Source organism: Pinus tabuliformis, chromosome 6 (assembly GCF_031772625.1).
Source record: "Pinus tabuliformis cultivar Carrire ecotype Pingquan chromosome 6, CPIR1, whole genome shotgun sequence".
NCBI classification, from domain to species: domain Eukaryota; kingdom Viridiplantae; phylum Streptophyta; class Pinopsida; order Pinales; family Pinaceae; genus Pinus; species Pinus tabuliformis.
In genome coordinates, this window is record NC_142292.1 from 1,945,203,507 (window position 1) to 1,945,209,506 (window position 6,000).

Sequence of the window (6,000 nt, forward strand, 5' to 3'; positions counted from 1 at the left end):
GAAATTCAAATGGTGGGATTATGAGATATCCCAAGCCCTAGCACTAAGATCAAACTTTTCCCTAGGTTTCCCTAAGCTAGCACTTCATAGTATAATTTTGGTATCTTTAAGTGGAAATTCATTTTTTTGATACTCTTCCCCTTGTTTAGGTTAAAATCATGATTGGTTTCTAAACTCCCTCCACTTAACCTAAGCTCGGTCCACTTGGTCCCGTGTGGTCCCATTTCTCATCAAAGTCAATTCTTCAAAGACAACTCGAGAATCCAAGTTTTTCAAGAATCTTAGGGATCGGGGAGTTCCTTCACAAGTCACACTCCTTTAACCTAGCCCTTAAATCCTCACCTCCTTCTCCTAGAAAGCCTTGTACCTTGGTTAATGAGAAAGCAAGCCCCACTCTTGACTCCCTTCAAGGAAAGGATCATTGAGGTCACTTCATATCCATTTTTGATCTATCCTTCACAAGTGACTCTCTATACACGGGGCCTCCTCCCATTGGTGAAAGTATGTAAAGAGTAGGGGCTTTAGCTGATGTGATAGTGGGCTAAATTTCCATCATTTCTATTGATCTAGAAGTTTCCCCTCTAGTATTTCCTTTTAGGTCCCCTGCTAGTATTGCCTTTTTGTTCCCCATATGACATATTGACATATCATTATTGGCGACTTCGTTGGAAGAACGAAGCCCTAGTTCTTCATTAAGATTTAAAGTTGATGCTTGTAGGGTGAAGCAAGCATCTATCAAGGCATGTTCATTAACCCTGGCAACTCCATTTCAATACTAATAATAAATATTGTAGAAAATGGACTATAGTAAAAGAGAGATTAATCTTGGTTCTAAATTTGCGAAACTCACTGACCAAGACATTCAAAAACTGCAAAAGAATGGGAATAAATATGCAGAATCTTATCAAATTGTATTGGAAGGTATGGATATGGAACTCATGCTTGGGTTTTATAGATCATAACGAGTGAAACTCGACATAATGAGGGACTTCTATGAGGGGTATCCTAGTAACCTCTTTGACCTTGCTCCTCTAACTTATACTTTAAATATTTTGACTGACCTAATCAATGATAAACGTTATAGTGAAACGAAAAGTCCCACAATGGGTAATCAATTGGATAAAATTGAAAGCTCAAGTGTGAGTGACGATGATGAGAAAATGTCAGTTATATAATTGAAAGACAATGATGATGAAGAGAAGAAAATCTCCCATGATGATGAAGAGTTGGATCCTCTAAGCCTCCAAATCATGCAAGAAAGAATGAATGAATATAGAAGGTCATGCAGGGGGTTAGTAAGGGAATGTAATCCTAATGAAGTATTCTTTCATTTGCATGAAGAAGAGGTGAAGCTTCATAATATGAAATGTGAATATAAAGAAATTCCCACTAATGCTCTCCTCTTAGAAGCGTATTACCAAAATCATGTAAAAAATACCTTAGCAGTTGTTCTTCAAGAGAAGAGGGAAGAAGAGACATCTCGCTTGTCAACCAACCAAGATGAAGGTACCCTTGAGGATCTGTCTGATGATAAAGAAGATGAGTCCTTGTTGGGTCCACATGATGAACATGATTATTTTGAGAACACGTGTATTGAAGATGATGAGGCCATGGAAAGTAAAGTTGAGGTTGACCTTACCTTTCTTAAGGATATCACTCTTGATGCCTCTCGTTTTGAGAACCTTGAGGAAGGTGATCCCATGAGCTCCTTGGAAAATGACATTGGAGATTATTTCCACATTTAAAAGGAGAAATGGGAAATTATTGGGCCTCAATTTGATTGTGCTCACATTTGTGTTATCGACAAGGAGGATGAGGTTGAGAGTAGTTTTCCCTTTCTCCCAAGCATTACTTGTGATGACATATCCATCGAAATCCCTGGGAAGGAGAATTATTATTTTCCATTACATGAAGAAGGACATGTGGAAATAATCAATTCTCCTTTTAAGGAGAACTCGACCTTTTATGGTTATAATGAGGAAAGAAATAAGGTTCTTACCTACCTTCCTTATGATTCCATGAGTATATTCAAATCACTTGAGCCTATAGAGTTGGATTTTCAGGATCCCATTGAAGCTTCACCTTCCCCTTTTCCCTTTTTTATTACTCCTCATCTCGAGTCTTCATCTAGTGATTCCTTCACCCCTTGTCATATGATCTCAATTGACTATGAGCCCTTTCCCCCTTCCAAGTATAGTGTCGAGGAAGAGACCCTCATTGATTGTACTTTACTTGCTTGGACACACCCTCAGGGTTTTTATTACTCCATTAGCTCCCCTCTTCGATGTGACCATCACATTGAGAAACCCATTTCTTGCCCACCTTCTTTCCCTCACCCTTTATTCCCCTCTCATAACAACTTTGTCACATATTCAAAGAACAATATTATGAGCAATGATTGTGATACGAGGTTCTTAAGGATAACAATTCATTCCACCATTATGTACTTAGTGGGAAGGCTCTGCATTTATAGATTGAGTCGTATTCCTTCTTTAAGGGATTCCTCTCACCTCACATGGAAAACATATTTTCCCTCCTCCCACTTGTGACATCCTCTATGTGTTTGGGTTTGCATTCACTTTGGGATTCACTGCATGAGTAATCATGTAGGCCGACATATTTATATTGATTTTATGATATGTTGGTTGCATTGGATTTATAATTACACTTAATATTAGCTTCGTCATATGCATGTTAGGGTGGGATGCACTGCATACTCATTTTGCATTAGAACTAATCTCATATGATGTTTCTCATGATATATTAGCTGCATCTAGACTTAAAAAATACATTTGAAAGATTGCTTCTATGAGTCGATTTTATGGGTCTAATCCAAGCATGTGCAATCTTGAGATGCTGTGAAATCATGCTTCCCCATGCTTTTCATCTATTATATATGCAGGTAACAGGTCTGTTGTAACCATGAGATTTTCGGAGTTCTCATGACCTCGCATTCGTGTAGCTTTGTCCACTTTTTCAAGAGATCACTTCCCATTTGAAGCCAGATGTTACCCACCATTTTGTGGGTGATATCCCTAGGAGAATTTTTTTCTCCAATATGGTCCTCAACCAGTAGCCAGTAGCGCCTTGCAGCCACCAACTAGCTCATTGTGACATTTCTCTACCACCAAATCCAACCATGTGGTCCCTCACCCATCTGTCATGATCTTTTGTTTGAAGGTGGGCTTCCTGAACCTAAAGGTATGCCTTGTCATTTGTTAATTGAGTGTTGTAGTTTGCTTATCATGGATACTTTTGAGCATGGATTAATGGGGGGGCTTGGTGGAAAGAGTGGTCTAGGTCTGTGCTCGTGTCCCCTAGATATATGTTAGATGTTAACCTTGGACCCTAGTCCCATGTGATCTCTTTTACTGACCTTTGGGATTCAGGGATGGTACTAGATGGGAAACCCTAATTCTGGTTGCACAATCCTGCCCCCTTATCCACATATATCAATCCCCTTCCACTCATTATAATCCAATTCATCATCTCTCCCACTTAGGTCCACATTCCTCCTTTGGTTCGACATAAGGTTAGCCTTCCCGTTCCCCTTTCCCACACCTGTTGGAAATACTGAGAAGGGGGGTAAATCAGTATTCCTTAGCAATTTAAATATTGTTCAGAGCATTGTTTAAATTATTATTAATGTTTATGCAATAATAACAGTAAATAAAAGAACACAGTAGGCACAAAAATTTTTGGTGGAAAACCCCCTCTAGGTCAAAAACCACCGAACACTTTTCTAATAAATTCTTTAATCTTTGGCCCCAACTAAAATGAAAGCAATAACTTCCTAGAAATCTAGAAAATCATTCTTCTCCAGCTCCCACTGGAAGGATGCCCCAACACCCTAGTTTCTTCAGTAATCAATTGAATCGATGCAGCAAAACCCTAGATCAACCTACCACCCTCAAGTGTTCACAGGCTCCAACCTGTAGGCGACTTCATGCACCTGCCTAACACCTCCCTGCAACCCTATAATGACTGAAATGAGACATGATCGTGGATTCCCGTACCAGGGACAATGATCCATGATACAATAAGATTTACAATGATTTTGAGCGAACACTATGACCTACAACCCAACCATGACAAGATCCCAACATAGACTCCTATACTTCCCAACAATGCCTTTTCGACTCTAGGCAGAATGACTCTTTTACAATAATGACTCTTCCAATGATGACACTTTTACAAATGACTCTTTTACAACTTTATAATGATGACTCATGGTCTTGACACTTCTTCACAATATACAGATGGTTGTCATGTCTTCAAAGGATGTCCCGCTGCAATGCTTCCTTGATTTGATACTTCAGCTCTTGAATGCTTGCTTGATGCTATCCTTGAGTCTTCTTCTACCTGCATGAAAATTTCCCAATGAAATGTAATCCCAAAGCAAAACAAATAAACACAACAACCCTTTATCTTACCTCTACCTGCAAACAGACATGTAAGCACATAATAACAAATAAATAAAAATCAAATGCATATAATGCGTACCTGAAATGTGCTTGTTGTTTGTGATTGTAGTTGACTTGTTGCAACAATAGATACCTAGACTCCACACTCTTGATATAGACCTAGACTCTATACAAGGCTATATGCAAAGTTGACTACATGCACTAGAGATATCCTCAACTAGCCCTTATGATAGTTCTTGAATTCTACTTATAATCAACATAAGACTAGACTCATAGACTTAGAGACAACAAAACAAGGAAAACTACACAAACCTTAAACTATTGACAGATTTAGACATTGATGAGGTTCTAATATTATAACACAACAAAAAAATCCTACAACCATCCACACAACATAGCATAAAAAAAATACCTATCATGTAGCATTCGAGACTGATCGTGGAACCCTTTTGTCATGTAAAAATACACTGTGGCATCTAAGATACTGACTGTGATATATCATATCACTATGGCAAGGATGGATTGTGGAACATCGCCATCTCACTGTGGCATAAAAAGACTGAATGTGGAATATCATTGTTATGTGAAATGTCGCTGTGGCATGGAGACAACAATTTGTGGTACTGAAGAATTGCAGATCCGAGATGCAACGTTAGAGTTCACTGCAATTTTATATCACCGAAGGAAAAAGGATAGCAAACCTTTCCATAGTAATACTACTACAAATTTTCCACAGTAGATAATTTGATGTGCAGACTTCAAAGGATGGCTCAAAACTGTGGTTAGATTGCACCAAAAATTCCAAAGAATCAAAGTCCCTAAAGCAGCTTGACTTCCTGCGTTAACTTTTGCTTCAGCTGTAGTTTGAATGGAACACTGAAACCCTCAACTGTGCTTGTGCTGACCTTCATTAGACCTGTAATGACCTGCAGTTAAAGCAAAACAAGAACCAAACCATTTATGTAAATATTCAGCGTTGATTTCCTCCATAGGGTGATCACAAAAATTAAGAATCTTTGGATACTTCGTTAAGATTTCATCACATATCTATTTTAGAAGGTTCATAACACTCTTAATATATAACTTAAGGATTTCATATAAACGTTGGAAGGGGATCCTTGATTTTAGCAGACACCGCATACTTATGTATTGATATTTATCACTTGAACGTTAGATATTAGAGAGGGTTTCAAATAGGAATTAACTTATTAAAATATTAGATTTATTTGTCTTGTGTGCTAAGGAAGGGAGGCTGTGAGCCTTATGGGAAGAGATAGTATTTGTTAAGGTAGGAGGGATACTTTTTATGGGATAGAATTAATTTAAAATGCTTCCTAAGATGATGCTTTCATAATTACCCTTAATTTAATTAGTTACTAATGCTTATAAAATTTTTTCCACTAACATTTTGAAGTCAATGATTGGCTTAGTGCATATGGTCCTACCCGAGAGTAAATTCAGTGATTGGTTTACTATCTTTGGATTTTCAATTTATTCAACTTATACGAGGTGAGATTACGGTGAGAATCATTGTCATATATTGACGTTGGGGAAAAAGGTGATGTCTCAACCCCTA